This window comes from Papio anubis, chromosome 3 (genome assembly GCF_008728515.1).
Source record: "Papio anubis isolate 15944 chromosome 3, Panubis1.0, whole genome shotgun sequence".
Lineage (NCBI taxonomy): Eukaryota > Metazoa > Chordata > Mammalia > Primates > Cercopithecidae > Papio > Papio anubis.
The window spans coordinates 175699266-175721091 of NC_044978.1; the positions used below are offsets into that span (position 1 = coordinate 175699266).

General features: G+C 40.1%; 1 long non-coding RNA gene across 2 annotated transcripts in view; it reads right to left on the bottom strand.

Annotated features, from left to right (window-relative positions):
* Positions 1 to 7003: 7003 nt before the first annotated feature.
* The window catches only part of LOC103884211, a 33363-nt gene continuing 18540 nt past the window's right edge, over positions 7004 to 21826 (bottom strand). For both annotated transcript variants that reach the window (XR_646725.4, XR_646724.4), the window contains exons 2-3: positions 14396 to 14502; positions 7004 to 13808 (exon numbers count right to left, since the gene is read on the bottom strand). This is a non-coding gene — a long non-coding RNA (uncharacterized LOC103884211). The remainder of the gene's footprint in view (positions 13809 to 14395; positions 14503 to 21826) is intronic.

Sequence of the window (21826 nt, forward strand, 5' to 3'; positions counted from 1 at the left end):
TGCCATCTGACTCTGTCCCTTTCCACTGCTGAGTGACCCAGGGCAGAGACCGATGTCCCCATCATGGTTTCTCAGACCTTGTCCCCTGGGAACGTCATGGGAGAACACAGACCTTGGAGCTGAGTCACATTAATGACACCGTCTTTTCAGAGACAAGCCCTCTGTCACCATGATGAGGTCTCCAATTGAAAACTCATCCTGACTCCTTCCAGCACTTACCTAGACATGCAAGTTCTGTGACTCATAACCTAAGGAACTGGAACTATTGGGACAGCCAAGAGCCTCCTCTGCATTTGAAAAAACCTATGTACCTTTGAAATCTCTCAAATTCAGAATCTTTTTTACTTTCCATTTCTTCCCATTCACCATCTGATACCTGGAGAAAGGAGGCAGGGGGCACCTACGGGTCCCTCCTGGCAGGATGCAAGGTCCACTCAACCTTGTCACTCCCTGAAGGTGCTCCTCATCTCACCACATGACAAAATGTGCCCTCCCCCATCTTCCCGAGGCTATTGAATGGAGATGAAAACATGGAAAACTCTGGGGCCGAAACCCTATAAATACTTGAAGAGTAGCTCTCTTTTCATGTCCTGTTTGAATAATATTTTTCTTTTCATGTTCTTTCATTCCTTCTAATTAGTTTATTTTCTGTGGAGTGTTGAAAAGCAAGGTCATTCTGTTAACATATATTAAAACACGTCCCTGATGTTTGAAGAATTATTTTCCATAACATCTGTAATTTTCTGGCATTCTGGATATGATGAGTAAGAGACTGGGAATCTGGGAAGTTGAGATTTCCCCCAAAAAATATCGACAATAAAAAATAAATATAAACAGACTCAGATGGAACAATTCATAGAATAGTTTTCTTTTAAATGCAACAGTAACTTTTTAAATTATAATCTGACACATTTATATGAACCAAATGCGACATGAAAGATCAGTATATAAAATATATAAGACAAGCTTCTCTGCTTGAGCCTGGATTCAGATGTCCAGAGTTATATCCACTTGGATCCTTGAAGGAACATGTCAAAAACTGGCTCTTTAAATACCATCAATATAACTCATCAATAAGACAAAAGGAAGCTTATTGCTTACTGATATAAAGGAGTATGCCATCTTTGCAGAGTTTTGGCAGTGTCTAAGAGTGGGGTCTGTAAGGTCAGAATTAATTGAGATGTGGAAGTTTGGTTTAATGAGGGTCTTTCAATGTGGTGACTTGATAAATATTGGGTAAGAATCATGATAAAGATGATTAGTGGAAATAGTAAGGACAGGATTTTGAGCTGAAGGACTCAAAGGATGCTAGGGTACAAACTGTCTGTTGCTGCTTTCCACTAAAGACTCAATGGGTCTTTAGGAAATTTGTGTAATGAACCATCCATCCATCTATTTGGCCAGGACAGTTTCAAAAAAGTAAAGCACATAATGAAGTAATGAATGTAATGAAAAAGCTGTAATGAAGATGGTGGAACAGCACAGCCAAGTTAACGCCGGCAATAAAGTGTAGTTTCTGTTTTCAGTGTTTAGGCTGAGTATAGATTCTCAAACCCTTGGAGATTTTGAAGCATAGCCAGAAAACCACTGTCACCCTGACTGTGTACCTCCTCCAGTCAGTTTTTCATGTAGGACATTCAGGGCAAAGGATCCTAGCTCTTCTCTCTATGACACCTTTATTGTCACCCAATCTTGCATTTCACTTCCATACCTTCCTTTTAGTCTGCCTCACCTCCACTCATAGCTGATGACTGATGAAGCTTCACCAGCCTTCATCTTTAGACTCAACTGTAAATAGAATCATTCATGCATTCACGATCTGGCTTCATTCTGCTTCTTGCCATCCCAGTGACGCCAAATATGTGGCCCACTCCCAGTCCAGGGACTCTATGCTGCCAGGAATCCATGTGGCTTGAACTTTTGGGAGGCCCAACTTTATTCCCCTGAGAAAGAGTGTGTCATCGAGACTACCTCCTCGTAGTTTTGAGTGAGATTTATGTTCACACAAGGCTTTGCAAATGGCAAATTTGCAAATTTATTGAGAAATGTATTGAATCCTTGAAAGGCACAATTAGACAACCAGTTTGTCTTAGTTGGTTTAGGCTGTCATTTTAAAATACCATAGGCTGGGATGCTTAAACAATAGACATTTATGTCTCAATTTTAGAGACTGAGAAGTCTATAATCCAGGTGACTGGCAAGGTAGATTTTTGTTCTAACTCCTCTTCTTATAGCTTATAGGCAGCCACCATTTCATTTTGTGCTCACATGACCTCTTCTTTGTACATACAAAGAGTAAGAGAGAAGGGAGAGAGATGCAAGCCCTCTAGTGTCTCTTATAAGGGCACTAACTCTATCATGTGGGTTCCGTCTTCATGACCTTATCTAATTCTATTACCTCCCAAAGGCCCCATCTCCAAATATCTCCACACTGGGGGGGTTACAGATTCAACATATGAATTTATAAACTTTCAGAGGACATAATTATTCAGTCCACAACACAGGTCCAAAATATTAGTCCCTTTGCTAAAGAACATTTTCTCGCCCACACCCTATTTATTATTTTTCTACTCACTACCAGACACAGGGGCATGACAAGGATGCCCTGTCAAATGAGTAAGTGTATCTTGGGAATAAATTGAGATTAAATTTGTCATAAAACATTCAAAGACACTATGCAAAGTAAATTGCCTTATCCGAGTGTGACAAGCCTGAATTAGAAAACTGGCTCTGTCACTTACTAACTTTACAACCTTGAATAAATTATTTAATATTGCTCATCCTCCACATCTTAGCTTCATTTTTAAAAATGGGGTTAGAACTACTTATCTGATAAAGCTGCTACGAGGATTACAGGTTAAAATATAATGTACCAGATATATGGTGCATAGTCAATGTAGAGTGGTTTTACTTTCTTTGGTGGGACATCTAATTTCTGGGCCTTCACATAAATACTTCTGAAAGTAATTATTGCTGTAGTTGCTATATACATTCTATCAATGTATGTCTCCAATGCAGAAGAAGAAGAAAAAGGGAGAGGGATGAGGAGAAAGGAAGACATATGAGAGAAGGAAGAGGAAGGAGACCTCATATTTATGGAGGTTTTACCATGTCCCAGGCACTGCAATGAGACTGTAACACAACTTGAATGATTGATCAGGTATCATTATAATCTCTGCTTCATAGGTAAGAAAGTTGAAGTCCAGAGACTAGGAAGTCATTTATCCAATGTGCCATAAAAGTTCTGAATTTATACATATTATATCTATTAAATCAAGCTACTCTCCCGGGACAGTGATTATTGTTCCCATTCTCATGCTAGGGAAACACAGGCGGATATTGGAGCACATAGCTCAAGCTCACAAAGCTGGCCTGACGCAGCCTGGGTGCAAGTTCAACTCTGTTCTACTTCTACATTTGACACTTTTTTTTTTTTTTTTTTTTTTTTTTTTTTGTAAATCCAAGTCTTAATACTAGGAAAATATTCTTGTGCACTTGTAGAATTTATTTTTACATTCACATTTTGTTATACTTCTTTTTTTTGCATGAAGCAAAAGCAAACACTAATTGAATAAGAGAAAAATTAAGTTTTGAGAAAACCCTTGCTAACCTCAAAAGCAGTGGTGATATTTTATTTTACTAGTTCTTGTTCCCTAGGAACAGAGGTAGGTTACATTAAGATGTAGGAACAGACTCTTCCTAGAGGTAGTTATTCACATTTTTATTCACTCAACCAACATGTATTCTGAGTTTTTTATGTGCCAAGAATCATGTTAGATTTTGGATCACAACTTTTGGATAGCAATGGTATTTTCTAAGAGTTGTTATATATTGTTTTTGTTAGGAGGAGAGAGAGCCAGGTGGATCGCAATCCAGTTACAGGGGTTTTGCACGGTAATAACAGGTACCTCTCATTGCATATGTCCTCTGGACCGGCACTGAACTGTCTTCTATGTGGTTTATCTCATTTAATTATCACAGTGATATTATCACAGGCATCATGTGAGCACTGTTGCTATTATAATAGTGTCCCTTCTTATAGGTAAACTATTGCTGGGGGTGGATAAGTGACTTGCCCAATGTCACACAGCTTGTAAGTGGTAGAGATGCCATTCAAAATCAAAGCTTCTAACCATTAAGCTGCCCTCTGATGACATCCACTCTGATGGCTCATCTCTGATGGCACATGAGATGGCAGAGTGAATCAAAGATCAGTCATGGTCAGGAGTTGGGAGATAAGATACTTTTGGCATCTAGTTCAAGCCAGTGGAGTAAGCTAGGAAGCCATACCGGGATACAAAAGTCAAATCATGAACATTAGACCAAATATAGGCAGTGCAGGGACAAGACCAGGTAAGATGCATGAGGCCATCATCTGTGAATATGAAGACCACCATACATAGTGACAAAACCAGAGAGCTGGTATCATCACACAATCGCAGCTGTGCCTTATCTGTCATACTGTTGCCATGAACACCTGCAATACATAACGGACCTTTGGAACAGAGACAAAAAAAAGTTCTTTCCTCATACCTGGAGCCTTGTAAAAACAACTTATAGATCATCTAGCCATAAATTCCCACTGCATGTGAGAGCACTGATGTCAACAAAGAGGAAGAAAATGTACCTTCCTAATAGCAACAAAGAGACACGTGTAGGAATATAGCTTAAACTTAGGGTAAAAATTCATTCATTCAGCCCTTTGTTCTCAATAAGTGGTTGTGAGCATCTACTTTGTGTCAAGTTTAAAAGTTTAGGATCCTGGGAGTAGACGAAAGTGTGAAAATAATAAGATATTTGGCCTCATGGAGAGATAGTCCAGTGGAAAGAGGAGGACACAGAACAAACTGAAAATAAATAAAAGTATTTCTGATGATGTCAAGTACTATAGAAGAAATTGCAAAATGAGCCACGTGATAAAAAGTGACTGGGGGGTGACAAACTGATAGGAAGAGACAATAAATGCTAATGCTTGGGACATCCAGTGAACTGGGCATGGAGAGTAAAGGAAAGGTAGGGACTGTGGGTAGGGAGTAGGGGAGATGATGTGAGTTTTTGAAAAAGAGGTAGAATAGAACTTGTTGCATTTTGAGTGCCATGAAATATAGGTCAGATTTTATTCTGAGTGCAAAGGGAAATCACTGGTGGATGTTAAACAGTGGGCAGCGATGATATAATCTGGTTGAGGCTTTTAAAATAGCTCTGTAGCTGCAAGCTGTGGGGGGAAAAATTGAATTTGGGAAGCTGTTTTATTACTCCAGGCAATAGACAGTATTACTACGGATTAGAGTAAGTCAGTGGTTAATAAAAAACACAGAATAGATACAGGACGGATTTTGGAGGAAGACCTGCCGATGGACTGCCTGAAGGGTTGCAAAGAAATCTAGCCGAGAATAACTTCCAGATGTTTGTCTTGAGCCCCCAGGTAGACAGTGGAGCTACTTACTTAGAGAGAAGATTAGCAGAGGAACAGCTGGGGAAGCAAGAGGGAAAATGAAACTTCTGCCATTCAAAGGAGTTTTCAGGACTGAAGATACAAATTGTTGAGTCATCGGCTTATTGATATCATTTAAAGCTTTGGACCCAGATGAAATAATCTATGGACGAGTTTAGATAGATTCCAGAGTAGTCAGGAACACGCCCCGGGCAGCTGCCAGTTGAGAACTGAGACAGGAGGCACTGGGCTTCGCATTGGTGCTGCACCAATGATATGACACTTCACTGGAGTTCAGAAGAAAATGTTGTCTTTAAAAATACCACCATCCTCCCATTCAGAGAAATGCTCGGAGCTAAATTGGAGAAGAGAATAGCTAGTGAGAGCGACAGGTGAAGGGACATCGCCAGGGACACCATAGAGTCTCGAGGAAATTCAGCAGCTCAGAGGAGGTGACTCATTGTTACTCACAGCCCAGACTCTCTTTATTTTGTTTTAGTTTATTTTAGGTTCAGATAACATTGGAAGACATAAGGAGAGAGAGGAAAATCCTTCACTCTCTCTTGCTGTCACTCTCACTCTGTGTCTGTCTTACACACACACACACACACACACACATCTGAAACCAAAGCCAGTACTAGAGTGCATTACATCTTAGAGCTATCAAAGACCTCACAGAACCTTCAGGGTGCCTATTAAAGAGTCACAAAATCAAAGTGGGAAATTGTCATGACCGAGGGGGACAATATCAGAGAAAGAGAGTTCAGCACTAGGAACTACACTTTTCTGGTTTTGCTCATTGTCAGAAAAGTGTGAGTTGAGATCTGAAAAAGATAAACAATATACAAGAAAACTTGAAGAAAAGACCAGACTGGTGTGGATGGAGAATCTGTAGGTTCTGAGAACAAAGGACTGAGTAAAGCCCAGTCTGGTCTCAAAAAGCTCACATGGTGGTGGGAGACAATTTCAACATGGAGACATGAATGCCAGGAGGGAAGTGGCTGTGGGTTCAATGAAATGCTACAGGATGTGCAATTAATTCAGCCTGAAGGTTAAATGTAAAGGTTACCTTATACATGAAAATGATGAAAGTTCATACTTACATGATACAATACTCTAAAACTTGTACCTATATTTTCCTTCTTCTTCATTAATTCTCCCTTTTTTAGTCCATGTACCTTCATAATCTCTGAAACGTGCATTCTAAAGAATGCCAGTCTTATCAGTGTGATCTCTGAAGTGAGGAGGTGACAAAAAAGAATGACAATTTTTCCACACTTGTTATAAGAGGACATTTTTGGCCAGGTGTGGTGGTTCATGCCTGTAATCCCAGCACTTAGGGAAGCCAAGGCAAGTGGATCACTTGAGATCAGGAGTTTGAGACCAGCCTGGTCAACATGGCGAAACCCCATCTCTACTAAAAATACAAAAAACAAAATATTAGCTAGGCATGGTGGTGCATGTCTGTGATCCTAGCTATTTGGGAGGCTGAACTCAGGACTGGTGGAGGTTACAGTGAGCCAAGATCGTGCCACTGCCCTCCATCCTGGGAAACAGAATGAGACTCAACCTTAAAAAAAAAAAGAGAAGACGTTTTTGAAAATTATATATATTTATATAAATTTTAATGGGAAGATCAGTTTACACCTTCAGCTCCAACTTCAGCTTGTGAACTTCTTCCCACCAAAGGAGGCTGTTGCAATGAGAAGAGTCAAGTGAGGTAATGGAGGTTTTCAAAACTGTTTGACATGAAGAAGCTGGTCAGCATGCCAGTCCATAGCACCATGAAGAAGGCATGAGAATGTGCTTACACATTTTCTCCAAGAAAGAAGACAGTTTCTTGCTCTAGATTTGTATGTCTGTGTAAAAATCCTTGTTTATTCTTTCCTCAGAGGGTGAGATCCAGCCTCACTAGTTAAATGGCTTTAGGCAAGTTACTCTTTGTACATTAGTTCTCTAATCTTTCCATCAGAAAAGATGACAGTGATGATGACATGATGATAAGGAGGAAGCAAAGGAGGAAAGAAAGAAGAGGAAATCAGGGAAAGGGATGGAGAAAAAGGAGGAGGAAAAGAGAAAGAAGAAAAGAACAACAATAACAACTTCTTGATGGGGTTATATTGAAGATTAGATTAGTTGGCATATACAAAATGCTACATAGAGTGATTCCCAAGAGATGCTATTATTAATTTTCATTCAAGCAACTAACATTTATTGAGAACCTACTGTGTACAAGCTGTTCCATCACTGTAGGAAATGCAGTGATGAGTGAGGGTACCACTATCTAGTGCAAAACCAGACCAATGTTCATATACTAAGCTTTATGCCTTGGACTATAGCTTCCTCTACTCCACATTCCTGCCACCCAGCAACCTCCTGGTTTTTCTTTCACATTAATTGATGTATTGACACCTGAATCACAGTGTGCCCTTCTCCTCATGTTGTATAATCTTCCTAGAGGCAAGCATCGTCTGCTCAAACCACTCATTCAAAATCTTGACCCCAGGATTTCTGCTTTCATCATGTTCCAACAACTACCTTCCCTATAAACCAGGAAACTCAACACTCTACTCTTCTCCCTCAACTGCCTATCCTCTCACCATTCTGCATCTTTGCTCTATGTCTACCCCATAGACAGAAGCTCACCCAGAGGCATATATGGGATTGCTTGGGATCATGTGGACAGTCCTTATGTTCTAGTAGAGCAATTTTCCCACATTCAAGTGTGTATGAATCACCTAGGGATCTTAGTGAAACACAGATTCTGATTCAGTTGGTCTGGAGTGGAGCCTGAAATTCTGCATTCTAACATGTGTTAAGTTCCCAAGTGATGCTGATGCTGCTGGCCCAAGGACACACTTTGAATAGCTAAGTTCTAGTAGTCCTGATATATTAACCAGTCAGTGCCATGTTTCAGAGTTGAGCCCTGGACCCTGGAGATTCAGAAATATGACTTATGTTAGCATACTGAGTAAAAAAATACCCTTTGTGTGGATGACTCACATTGACTAAATTCATACACACAACACATACAGGCAGAGAGGCAAGAAAACAGCCCATAACAAGAAGCAACCCTCACTGGACTGAGGGGCTTAAAATACACATGGCCAGCCACTGTCTCCCTTGCATTGACTTACAGGCAAAATCAAATAATAATAAGAACATAGATTGGAGAGCATGGAATCAGAACATGCTGGAAAAATTGAATATGCATATATCTCACAACTGCTTGTGTGTCCTACCAAAAATCAAATTTGTTAGTGAGCCTCCACCCCTCTGAATCTCTGTTCTTGTTATTGTATGGCTGACAAACCCCTAACCCAAGAGATATACGCTTTCTTTACATAGGTTACAACAGTATAAATGCTTCATCTGCAACATCCATTTAAAGACAGGCATGCTACTGATCAATATTTATGTCATTTAGGTGTGGATACTGCAAAATAATAGCAACAAGCACTAACATTGAGTAAATGCTTGCTAGAAGGTAAGCACAGAGTTTAACACTTTGTACTCATAATATCACTTCAAGGTAGGTCCTACTATTATCCTATTCTATAGATGAGAAAAGAGAGGCTGGGAAAGACTTAGTAGCTACCAGAGTCAGGATTTGGACGTAGACATCTGGCCTTTGAGACTGAGCTGTTAGCCAAGAGCTGAAAAAGTGGGCATGTCAACAGAACGTATAATCCTGGAAGAAATTGATTTATTTAAAGGTATATCTTTATGTATGTTTTAATCGCTTCCTTTAGAAAGGTTTTTCTCACGTTTAAGAAGCTGCACCTTCTCTAAAATCATAGTCAGAATGGAGGAGACTCACTGGCCAGCATGTCTGGGCCTGGAAACCACTTTGCTTCCTCCATGTGCCATTTGGGAAGCTTTAGATTTGTGTTCCATGTTTGTTGGTGGAAAATGTTCAGCAGGATTTTACTGAGATGATTGAACAATGATTTGTAGAACTATAGATACATATAGGTAGCTAACTATAGGTATCTCAATGTGGGAAAAGTTGGTCAAAAATACTTACTATAATTTTACTCTGCATAGAACTAGGTGCAACAGAGTATTTCAAATAAAATTTAAAAAACAAAAAGATGTAGGTACAGTGTGCAGAAGACCCTTGGTTAGGTCACTTTGAATTAGTTTTCTGTATCCTACAATACCGGAATGCATTTGCTTATTGAACTGAACATTTCCAGAGGGTGAAGCTGAAGTTCAGACCCACAGGACGCAGGGCCTCAAAGTGTGTCCTTAGCATCAACAGAAGCCCGTAAAAAATTCTCACACTCTGAAGTTTAGGTAGGAAAGACATACATAAGATTCGTTTGTCAATATTTTAAAATCACATTTAAGACTTAGTTTGTTAATCACAGGTTCTGTTTCCTGGCTCTGAGCAAATGATAGAAAGTGAAATGGCGTAACTGTCAACTGGGTGCAGCAGGAGATGCTGGAAGGTTTAGATGTAAAATTATGTAACTTTCCGCATCTGGGTGAGGCTCTGGTAAGATCTCTGTCCTCTATGTCCTCCCAGGGAATCTTAATTTTATGGGGAGGGAGATAAAGAGAAAAAAATCTGCAAAGGAACTAAAGAAGTGAGAAAGATTTTTTTAAATCTCTTTTCTTGCCTAAAAGGTGACAGACTAAACCAGAACAAGATATTTGCATAATAAAACACCAGCAGAAATGAACTAGGCTAACTACGCAAAAGGTGATGTAGGGCTTGCAGTCAGCAGAGGTACTCACACATTTTAATAAGTTCCAGGTTTCAGCCTATGTCTGAGTATATTGGAATCAGCATGAATGTGGAAGTCAGAAAAAACCTATTCTGCAACATAACCTTTGACAATGGTCTTGATCCCTAACCCCCTAGCCCCACACCCATATAGTAGACTTAGTACCAGATGAATGGCCCAAATGAGGCATTCTCCCTCTGTTCCTCCCATCTCTCTTTGGTAAAATGGGGACATTAATGCCCATCTCTGAGTTCTGAAAATTAAGCATAATAATAAATGCAGAGAGTCTGCTACACAGTAGGTTCTGGAGGTGAGCATCCCTGCCCCTCACCAGCATTAAAAATTAAAAAGTCATTTTCATATTGGAACATTTGGAGTGGACGCCTCAAGGATTATGAATTCTATTAATATTTGTCTCTCAAATAAAAGAACAATTGGGGGGAAAATTGCACCCAGCCAAATCCATTTTAAATGGATGAGAGTGGAGCAGAAAATAATGAAGAAGAATGTAGACAGATACAAAAAGGGACTTAGACCATTTTGCTGCTAATAGGTGCCACAGACAGTTCATTACTGATAAATGTAGAATAATGATGTTCTTAATGAGTCTTTTCACGCACAAATTCATCATAAAACAAGAGGATGAGGTAAAACAAAAAGTCTTTGAATAGCACTCATGCAGCAGGGAAAGCAAGGATAATTTACATCCCCCAAAAAGCTACCGATTTAATAAAGCCTTCTGAGATTGCCTTCATTGTGTCCCAACTTAATAGCTTTTCTTCTCATATCTTAGAGGTAAATTTCAACCTGCCCCACAGTTTGGGGCAACTAAAAGAGACCGAAAGAGGTAGCACTGCTGCTTGTGTTTAAAAGTTCTTATGACCCCTTGTTAGTGATTGGACCTTGAGTCATTATCTGTGCCTGAAGTTTCTCATTATAATATGAGGATAATAATTCCTATTCTGGGTGCCTCACACTTGATTGGTGTCATAGGCTGAACTGTGTCTCTCCCAAAATCCTTATATTGACGTTCTAACCCCCTCAGTGCATCAGAATACCACTGCATTTGCAGATAGGTTCTTTAAAGAGATAGTTAGATTAAAATGGTCATTAGGGTTGGTGCCAATTGAATATGACTGGCGTCTTTAGAAGAAGAGGAGATCAAGGCACTGACACACACAGAGAGAAGGCCATGTGAGGACACAAGAGGAAGGCAGCCATATATCTACAAGCCAGGGAAAGAGGCCTCAGAAGGAGTCGGTTTGCTGACACCATGATTTTGGACTTCCCAGTCTCCAGAACTGTGAGACAATAAATGGTTGTTCAAGCCCTAGAAAAAAAATACAGTTCAGTGCTTGATGCTCAAAAACTGGATGAAGATTTTTGTTCACCCACTCCGTAAGTGTCACCTCACTAAGCCGATGGCAGCTACAGATGAGGATGTCAGACGCAGATGCTGTGTTCAAGTGCTTTTTGCATTAACAGTGCAAAACATGGTAAACATTTTAGAAGTTATAGCCATTACTTTCTCCTGCCTTCTATGTACATTTAAAGGACGGTCTCTCTGTGTGTGCAGAGTTCTAAATAAAGGATTCTATAAAATAATAGAACCAAATCAAGTTGACATAATTTTAAATCAATACTACTAAATACCTGTGGTACACAGAATTCTAAGAAGGCCTGAAAAACTCCCATCCCTTAATGTATGTGCCCTGTATAAGCTCTTCCTCCTGAGAGAAGCTAGGTCTGTGAAATATGATATATATAAAGTAATGCTAACATGGGAGTGATTTTTATATCACCTTCACCTGATAATGTAACCTAATCAAATCACATAATTTAACATAAGACTTTGTCCCACCAAAGGGAGAGATTCTCCTGCTGGCTCTGAAAAGTAAACCACAGGTTGCAAGACAGTCATGTGACTAGGATACTAGGTTGGCCACCAGGATTGAGAACAATGAGCAACTCCTGGCCAACAGTCAGCAAGAAAACAGGGGCATCCGTCTTGAAACCACCAGGAGCTGAATTTTTCCAACCACCTGAATAAGAAAGGAAGAAGACCTACAGCTTCAGAAAAAACTGCCACCCTGGCCAGCACTTTGATTTCAGCACTTGATCCAAAGATCCAGCTAACCTGACCCAAGGGAACCAGGAGATAATGAATGTACATTGTATCAAGCTGCTACTTTAGGGGTAATTTGCTGTGGCAGAAATAGGAAACAAATACAAGACCAAAATGTTGACCTTCCCCAACACACACACACGAGCAGACAGACTCTCACACTCGTATACATGCACACACTATTTTGAGAAAGTTATATCTTAATTAGTAACTAGTCTTTACTCATCACAGGTGTTTCCTTTTCTTTAGTAGATAATCAAAAACTAGATTAAAGAAAATAAAATTCTCCCTACTTCTCTCTAACCATGAAAGAAAGCAAAATTTATGCCAATATTGCAATCCTAGGTTTAGACGAAATAAAAGGACAGGCTAGATTATGGGATGTCCTCAGCAGCAGGTATTTCCTAATAAGAGATCAAATGGCAGACAGGCAGTTTGTAGGTATATTAGTCCAAATTCACACTGCCATAAAGAAATACCCAAGACTGGGTAATTTATAAAGAAAAGAGATTTAGTTGACTCGCAGTTCCACATGGCTGGGGAAGCCTCAGGAAACTTACAGTCATGATGGAAGGTGAAGGAAAAGCAACTACTTTCTTCACAGGGTGTCAGAAAAAAGAAAGAGGACAGGGAAAACTGCCAGACACTTTTAAAGCATCAGCTCTCATGAGAACTAACTCACTATCATGAGAACAGCATGGGGGAAACCACCCCCACCCCCATGATCCAAGCGCCCAGGACCAAGTCCCTCCCTAGACACATGGGGATTATTGGGATTACAATTTGAGATGAGATTTGGGTGGGGACACAGAGCCAAACCATATCAGTAGGAAACTTGTTTTTGAAAGTAGAAAAAAATAAAGGTAAACATAAATTCTTGCTCTGTAATTTGCCATCTGAGCATGGCTAAATTTTAAATCTCGCTACATCCAAGTGTTGTCATCCATAAAGTAGGGACAATAATGCCCATTTCATAAAACATTTCCTTTTTTAAAAAATTGAGATATAATCATATACTTAAAATTCAACATTTTAAAGTATGTAAATCAGTGTTGCTTTCTTGTGTAGTGACAGAGTTGTGCAACCATCATCACTATCTAATTCCAGAATATTTCCTCATCCCAAAAGCAATCCTTGTACCTATTAGCAATCACTTTCCATCTCCCTGTCTTCCAGTCTCTGGCAACCACTACTCTACTTTTAGTCTCCATGGATTTGCTTATTTCAGAAGTTTTGTATAAACTGAACCATCTGGCTTCTTTCACTTTGCATGATATCTTCAAGGTTCATCCATGTTTTAACTTTATGAGATTTTTGTGATTAAAAAAAGCCTTCATCCAAAGGCATAGAAGTTATGTCCACCCATCATTTCAGGCACTGTAGATTCTTGCTCACAACATCCTTGGCTGAATGTTCTTCAGACTCTTCTTGAAAACCTCCAGGCACTGGGAACTCACTATCGACAAAAGTTGACTTTCACCATGGCTGCAAAATTCTGACTGTTTAACAATTCATCCTTGGATTGAAACACAATGAACATCCCATTAACTGTCACCAATTAATCCTTGTTACACATTGAGTACTGCTCCCCAACAAATGGTATATTGAACTTCCAATCCCCAGCACCTCAAAATGGAAACTCACTTGGAACTAGCCTTAATAGGTAAACTCAAGTTAAGGCAAAGTCTTTAGGGTGGACCATAATCCAGTGTGACTCATTTTTGAAAAAGGAAATTTGGAGGCAGAAAAACACAGAGAGAATGTTGTGTGAACATGAATGAAGGCAGAAATTGAGATAATGCTTCTACAAGCCAAAGAGTACAAAAAATTGCCAGCAAATCTCTGGAAAATAAGGAAGAGGCTTAGAACAGATTATTCCTCCACAATCCTCAGAGGGACCACCCCCCCCCCAACACACATCGACTAAAACATTGATCTCATATTTCTAGTCTCAAGAACTGTGAGACCACAAATTTCTGTTTCTAAGAGCCATCCTGTCTGTGGTAATTTTTACAGAGACCCCAAGAAACTAATATAGTCCTAGTTTTCTGTTCTGATGCCATGGAGATTGCCTCTTTCTTCCCCTATTTGACATGAGCTTACCTGTTCCATCTTGAGGGCTCTTCTCCAGCATCGGGGTCATCTTGCTTCAGCCAAGCTCCCTGCAGTCTGCTCCCTGGATCCTCTGCTCTCCTCCCAGCAGACAATGGCTAATAAATAAATACATGTTTTCAGAATGCAGATTGAGGCTTGAACAGTAAATGTTAACACACAAAATAATTTCCTTTGCCAATTTGTTTGAATCATTGTACTCTACACTCTGTATAGGAGAGTCTCACATTATTCAGTACCTGCTGGAATTTTAGCAAAATTAATAAAGAAGGTTGATGTAGGTGATTTGGGCTTGATGTAGGTGATTTGGGCTTGACCTGAGTGGAGCTTCCTCCAGAATACATCCCAAATGTTTTGCACCATTCTTACATCTCTTATCCGAGTCAGGCCATCATCACTTCCCATCTAAACTTCTGAGGCAGCCTCCCAACTGCTATTTCTGACTCCATTCCTGTCTGCCTTATGGTTCATCCTCCACTCAACAGTGATATTTTTTAAAGCACAAATTAGATTATGTATTAATATCTTTGAATTCATTTTCACTACGATTAGATGAAAATCCTCACCTTGGTCTACACAGTCCTATAGGATACAGCCCCTGCTAGCCTCTCCAAAGTTGCCTCCTATTTTTCTCCTCCATTCCTCAGCAAGCTTCCTCTATGTCTGAACACACAAGGTCATTCCCACATTTGGATTCTTATCAGAAATCTTCCCACTTCATGAGACATTTCTCTCCCTCCAGATCTTTATTTTTTGTATATCTAGATTTTTAATTATTGAGATTTCAACTCAACTGTCCCCTCCTCAGAGAGGTCTCACTTGGTCACCCTAACTAAAGTTGTGTTCTCTACCCCATGTTTCTCTTTATTCCAGGATTCCTTAGAATAAGGAATTCTGGATTAGATAAGGGATTAGATAACTAAGGATTAAATAAAGGAATCTAGTCTCTATCTCAGGATTCTAAAGAGAGAGAGTGTGTGTGTTTATGTATGTGTGTGTGCATTCATACATGTCTGCCCCAAATTTTTTATTTTCCAAAATTAACTGATATCTTTATATGTTTATTATCCATCTTATTCACTACTCTATTTCCAGCATTCAGAATAGTGACTGGCAAACAATAGTTGCTCAATACACACTTGTTGAAGATAGGGATGCCCACTATCACCACTCTTATTCTGAACATAGTACTGAAAGTCCTAGCCAGAGAAATCAGGCAAGAGAAAGAAATAAAAGGCACCCAAATAGGAAAAGAAAAACTCAAGCTTACTCTCTTCACTGACGATATGACTCTATATCTAGAAAACCCTAAAGATTCCACCAAAAGACTCCTAGAGCTGATAAATGACTTCAGTAAACTGTTAGGATACAAAATCAAGGTACAAAAACCAGTAGAATTTCCATACACCAACAATATTCAAGCTGAGAGGCAAAATCAATAATGCAATCTCATTTACAATTGCCACAAAAAGAAAAGAATATTTAGGAATACAGCTAACCGAGGAGGTGAAATGTCTCTGCAGGGAGAATTACAAAACATTGCTGAAAGAAATTAGGTATGACACAAATAAAAGAAAAAGCATCCTATACTCATGAATTGGAAGAATCCACATCTTTAAAATGGCCGTACTGCCCAAAGCAATGTACAGATTCAATGTTATTCCTATCAAACTACCAATGTCATTTTTTCACAGAATTAGAAAAAAATTTTCTAAAATTCATATGGAAACAAAAAAGAGCCCAAATGCCCAAGACAATTGTAAGCAAAAAGAATAAAACCAGAGGCATCACATTACCCGATTTATGCTAAAAGGCTGCAGTAATTAAAACAGCATGATACTGGTACAGAAACAGACATATAGACCAATGGAACAGAATAGAGAACCTAGAAATAAACACTTACGTTTACAACCATCTTATCTTCAACAAAGTCAACAAAAATAAGCAATGGGGAAAGGAGTCTCTGTTGAGTAAATGGTGCTGGGACAACTGGCTGTCCATACATAGAGGAATGAATCTGGACCTCTACCTATCACCATATGCAAAAATTAACCCAAGATGATTAAAGACTTACATGTAAGACCTCTAATTCTAAGCATCCTAGAAGAAAGCCTAGGAAATACCCTTCTTGAGATTGGCCTTGGCAAAAATTTATGGCTAAGTCCTCAAAAGTAATTGCAGGAAAAACAAAAGTTGACAAATGTGACCTAATGAAATGAAATAGCTTCTGCACAGGAAGAGAACTATCAACAGAGCAAACAGGCAACCTATAGAATGGGAGAAAATATTTGCAAACTATGCATCATCTGACAAAAATCTAACATCTAGGACCCATAAGGAACTTAAATGACTCAATAAACAAAAGACAACCCCATTTAAAAGTGGGCAAAGTGTAATTCCACCGAGGCAGGCAGATCACTTGATCTCATGAGTTGGAGACCAGCCTGGGCAGCATGGTGAAACCCCATCTCTACAAAAATACTGAAAAAGATTAGCAGGGTGTGATGGTATACACCTGTAGTCTCAGCTACTCAAGAGGCTGAGGTGGGAGGATGGCTTGACCTGGGGAGGCTGAGGTTGCAGTGAGCCTAGATTGTGCCACTGTACTCCAGCCTGGGATATAGAGCCAAGCCTTGTCTCAAAAAAGAAAAAATAATAATAAAATAAAAAGAAAAGAAAAACGTAACCAAAAGACATGTACAGATAACTTCTCAAAAGAAGACACACGAGAGGCCAACAAACATATTTTTAAAATTCTCCACATCACTAATCATTAGAGAAATACAAATCAAAACAACAAGGAGAGGCCGTTATACACCAGTCAAAATGGCTTTTGTTAAAAAGTCAAAAAAAAAAAAAAACCACAAACCCAACAGATGTTGGCAAGGCTGTGGATAGAAGAGAATGCTTATACTATTGTTGGTGGGAGTGTAAATTAGTTAAGCCACTGTGGAGAGCAGTTTGTAGATTTCTCAGAGAACTAAGAGTTAAACTATCATTCAACATTCAACCCAGCAATCTCACTCCTGGGAATATACCCAAAGGTATATACACCATTCTACCAAAGAGACATATTCATTCACATGTTCATTGGAGTCCTCTTCATAATACCAAAGACATGGAATCAGCCTAAGTGCTCATCAATGATGGACTGAATTAGGAAAATATGATACGTATACACTATGGAATACTACACAGCCATAAAAAACAATAAAGTCATGTCCTTTGCAGCAACATGGATGCAGATGGAAACCGTCATCCTAAATGAACTAATGCCAAAACAGAAAACCAAATACTGCATGTTCTCACTTACAAGTGGAAGATAAATATTGGGTACATATGCTCATACAAATGGAAACAATAGAAACTGGGGACTCCTAGAGTGGAGAGGGAGAGAGAAGATTAAGGGTTGAAAAAAACCTCCCTATTTGGTACTATGCTCACTACCTTGCTGATGGATTCATTTGTACTCCAACTGCAAACGTCAACATCATGCAATGTACCTTTTGTAAAGAACCTTCACATGTACCCCCTGATTCTAAAATAGAAGTTCACAAAAGAGAAAAATACACTTGTTGAAAGAAAAAAATGAATACATGAATAAATAATGGTGGAAAAAGAAATTGGAAGATGAAGCCAGCTTTGGAGCGGGAACATCTCTGAATTATACACAAAACTACTGTTCTGTGCTAAGGAAGTGTGGCAAATGTTCTCGGAGGCAAGCTGCAGTTGGAAATTGCTTGGTGAGGTGCACTTCTCTGCCCATGTGCCATAGTACTCCTCTTTTCCACTATTTCAAGTTTTTGTGTAATGTCCAGAGGAGTTAAGAGTAAAGAATCTGGTATAGAAAAGCATGTCGCAGACTCCAAAGTCACAAGCAAAAGGCACGTGGCAGATCACTCTCTTTACTCTGAACATTTTTCCAGGGACCAGCTGGATTCTTACATGTATCACATCAGGTAGGTTAAAAAACCCAGAATTATTGTTTTCCAGAACTTCTCTGTCTGTAGACTTTCCAGGAGTTGCTGAAGATTTGGCTATTTTGCTCTCTAACCACTGACAACATGTCTGTGCCTCTCTGGAAGAAATCAGCTAGAGGAGGCGTGTTTGTTAAAACAGCCACAGACCATCCCCAGACACAGAGCTGGAGGCCTGGCCCAGGGGCAGCCCAACCTGGAACAAATCAGCTCCCAATGAGATCCGCCCGAGTGGGAAATGGCTGACGGCATGCCACCTTATGCTCCACACCATCTGGCTCCCTGCACGCCCTTCCTTGCTGGAGTTTTAATTTCCGAACCAGACGCACTGCCACAATTATGCTTTACTTCATTTTATGCATCCTGCTGTGGGAACACAGAAGCTCCTGGTAATTAAACGTCTACTTTGTGAACAGAGAGGAAATTTCCACACTTAACCATTGCTCTATTTGTTGGAGATAAAGCAGGGGAAATCCCAGGCCTTTAGCACCTGGGATAGATCCCAAGTGCCCTGGGCACTGACCCATAAAATCCAAAAGCAAATCTATGTGGGATGGGGAGACATTGGGGTACAGGGGGATGTGGAGTTTGATGAAGTCTCTGTTTGGTCTCTTACCAGCTGTGTGTCTTTGAGCTACTGCTTCTACTTTGTGAGCCACAGTTTCCCTATCCATACAAGGAGGAAACCAAGTGAGGCAGAAGTAAATTTTAGTAAGATAAGACACGCCAGTGTTGCACTGGAGCATGTTCTGAGCTCCATGCCTTGTTTTTTTAAGCACATGTAGACAACTGGACCTGCTGGTCCTATGAGGCACAGATATGAATTCTATTTGGCATACATAACCTTCAAAAATAACTCCAATATTTGAAAACCAAGGGATGGCATAAATGGTTTCCTGTTGACTTCCAAATTCTCCTGAAAAAGTGAAAGATTTGATTATGTGGGGAGCACTTTCCTACACAGCAGCAATAGGCTGGGGCTGAGACACACCTTTAGCAAGGAATTCTTGAGACTAGCACTTACTCCAAGTGTCAAGTGCCTGTCAGGTGCCTTGGAAACTTGTTTAAATGCAGATTCACATTTAGTGTTTCTGGGGTTGAGCCCTAGATTCTGTATTTGTAACAGTGGCCCGTGATGTGGATGCAGGTGAGAATGGTGCCCATTTTAAGCAGAGGGGGGTTGGTGAGGCCTGAGCACACTGCAGCTCTCCCTTCTCTTCTCCTCCCTGTTGTCTCCCAACCCCAGGGATGAACAACAGGTGTCATTCATCACTACACTCACTCTACTGTCTTTCTTTATTAGAGCTCTATAGTTCTATACCTGCTAACTTTGCTCATTTATTACTTGCCAACTTAAGAATACGTTTGAATATCTGACCCAGCTTTAAAGGGTATTTGGTAGCCCCAGTCTGTTTGTATCAGTCAGAGTCCTACGAGGAAAACAGGCATCATCGTTATTTTCAGTAGAGAGGATTTAGGTTACACAGGTAATGCAGAAACTCACAGTAAATTAACCCAGAGATAAGCAGTGGCAAGCGGCCATGGAGCCCTAGAGGAAAGAGGGACAAATGGAAGAGGCAGTATCCCCAGAGTCCAGGGTCCATATGGGGTCCCCTGGCAGACCCTGGGACCCTGGCAAGCCTGTTTAGCAGAAACTGGAGTCACAGAGATGATCAGTTGCTAGCAGAGATGCTGCTTGAGACAGACAGACAGAAATGGTGAGAGGTGTCCTGACTCCTCTCTTTCAATTAGTAATCTACACCAATGCCTCCCATTAGATAAACCCATCTGGAAGACAGCTGGCATGGGAGACAGAAGAATCCAGCCTGCAGTGGTCAGAATCCCCTCCCATGTGAAGCAGAGAAGCAGTGGGGTAAAATTGGATCTGAGGGCAGAGAAACCAGCTCTGGTACACTGCCCTTGGGTACATCCTCACTGCTGTTAAATGAAAGGAACACCTTAGGCTAGATTCTTAAAGAGTCAAAATGTTTTTCCACATTTTCTTAAAACTGAAAGGTAAAAAATCATACACCATTCAGCACCTTAAGAGGTTGTAACACTCTTGAAAAATTGGAAAGAGCCCTTGCTTAGGCATAAAGAAAAATATGCCATGGTCCAAAAATTGCCATATAATTATCAAATGACCTTGATAAACTGATCTGATTGATTTGGCTTCCATATCCTTATTTGTTAAATTGTAATAATGATGCTTCTCCACCTACTTTATAGGATTTTTGTATGTACAAAAATAATAGGCTGGGTGGGCTCATGCCTGTAATCCCAGCACTTTGGGAGGCCTAGGCTGGAGGATCATGAGGTCAGGAGATCGAGACCATCCTGGCTAATGCGGTGAAATCCCGTCTCTACTAAAAAAAAAAAAAAAAAAAAAAAAAAAAAAAAAAAATTAGCTGGGCATGGTGGCGGGTGCCTGTAGTCCCAGCTACTTGGGAGGCTGAGGCAGGAGAATGGTGTGAACCCAGGAGACGGAGCTTGCAGTGAGCCGAGATCGCGCCACTGCACTCCAGCCTGGGCAACAGAGAGAGACTTGGTCTCACAATAAATAAATAAATACTACTAATAAAAATATTTTTCTTATTCATTTATTCACTGAAAGAGCGATTCATGAATGCCACCAAGCATCATGGTTTCCATTGGTCATGGGATGTCTCCACTAGGAAACTTTCCTGAATCTCATTCTGTATTAGGCATTATATTGAAGGTCCTACATGTGCTTCCAAAGCCCCTGTGCTTCCCTATTACACTGGGCAGGGTCTAATAAGGAGACAGAAGCCATGACAAAATCTGAAAGGAGACAGAAACTGTACCAATATTTAAACAAGGGCAATTTAATATAAAATATTATCAACTTGAAGCAAGAGACACCTGTATCACCACACTTATAACATTGATTATTTGTTTCCCCACCAGACTGAAGTTTCCTTTACAGCAGGAACAATATCTGTAATTCATCATTTTGATCTTAAACTCCAAGTCTCTCCATACCTAAGCATAGTATTTGACATTCAGTGACTGATGGATTATTGTTGAGTAAATGAACAGAAGGTTACAATCTAAGGGGAACAAAAGTTTCAAAGCATTGTAGTCGCTAAGTAGACATGATATAGTGCAGTTCTGGATGAAGGCCAATGAAAGAAAGATAGGAACTGACATTACCAAGAGAGAAACATCTGCACATACAGGAGGAACAAGAGAGAAAGACATATTCTGGAAACTACTGGTTATCCAGCTTTGCTAAGCATGAGTTTTGAGGAAGAAAGTAACATAATATGGAGTTGGAGACAGAAGGCAGAAGATACGCCAGGAAAATGAGTTTCAATCACACCTAGTTGGAGGAAAGTCATTAAAGAGGTAGGGCAGGAGATACGACAGAATGGGAGATGTGGGGTGGCAGATCATCCCGGCCCTCTGCCAGGGGTGCTTTGGT